The 955-nt window shown below is 48.5% G+C and overlaps 1 protein-coding gene across 1 annotated transcript in view; it reads right to left on the bottom strand.

Moving 5' to 3' along the window:
* LOC119587910 overlaps nt 1-615 on the bottom strand; it is a gene marked incomplete in the record, with an annotated part of 79429 nt that extends 78814 nt beyond the window's left edge. Inside the window, 1 exon segment of the mRNA XM_037936619.1 lies at nt 357-615.
* Between the last annotated feature and the right edge of the window lie 340 nt (nt 616-955).

The raw sequence follows: 955 nt of genomic DNA, 5'->3' as shown, positions 1-955 counted from the left end.
GTGCGTGTTGTTGCTTTTTCTGTTTGTGACACGTGAGTCATGCGGCCTCGTGGAAACGTTCCCCAAACGTAGGACTCAATGGAGAGAATGTCACTAACCCAGATTAACGTTTCTTTTCGGAAACAAATCAAATTGGACGACTGAATGCCACACGCCCATACAAAGATTTCAATAGAATACTTAGACTCATTGCCATAGCGAGAGAAATATTCCGGCACTTCCCTTACTTTCCAAAAGGAGGATAATACCAGCTTCTTAAAAGTAGGTTCACTTTTTTCTCGACTACTGAGAATTTCTCCACTGCCAATAAACAACGTAAGAAAAGCAACATTTCCGAGAAGACGATTTCAACTCACCTGTTATCAACTTTCGCGAGATCTGGAGCCACTTATTTACGCACTTTTACTTTCTTCCTTGATCGAAAGAGAAATTGGAAAAACAAGAACACCAAAAACCCAGCGTCAGTTTTCAACGACGCATTCAGCCGCACACTTCGAAACGAGTGAACATCCTTCGAGATGAGCGAATCACAGTGAAGCAGGGGCGAAAGCAAAGAAAGTTTGTTTCTCTGTTTGCGCTCTCTCGATGCGTAACTTTTATAAACGTAGGCAAGGGAATGAGTCGTAACCTGTCCTAATTCAAGGGGGATTTATTCAGAGGCTTCGGCCGTGAAAGGGATTGGAGTTTCGCGGGGGATTCGGTTGGGATTCGGACTCGGTGCGCAGGCCGGGGAGGTTTCTCCTCTCCGCCGGGAACACTCGGCCAGCAGATCACCGCCGGTGGATCCGACTGTGTTCCCTGCTCCGCGCCGACCCCTCGCCAAACGCCACCGCGTCGGTGAAAGCTGCTGGAGTATGTGGTGAGGCTCGCCGCGCCTCTCAACCTTCTCACTTCGCGAAAGGTGCCCTTGGAATAAAGGATAGCAGTGGACGCTACAAGCAATGGATATGGATGC

This window comes from Penaeus monodon, chromosome 23 (genome assembly GCF_015228065.2).
Source record: "Penaeus monodon isolate SGIC_2016 chromosome 23, NSTDA_Pmon_1, whole genome shotgun sequence".
In the NCBI taxonomy this organism is placed as follows: Eukaryota; Metazoa; Arthropoda; class Malacostraca; order Decapoda; family Penaeidae; genus Penaeus; species Penaeus monodon.
The sequence above is the reverse complement of the archived record's forward strand: the minus strand, read 5'-3'. Positions and strand labels throughout refer to the sequence as shown.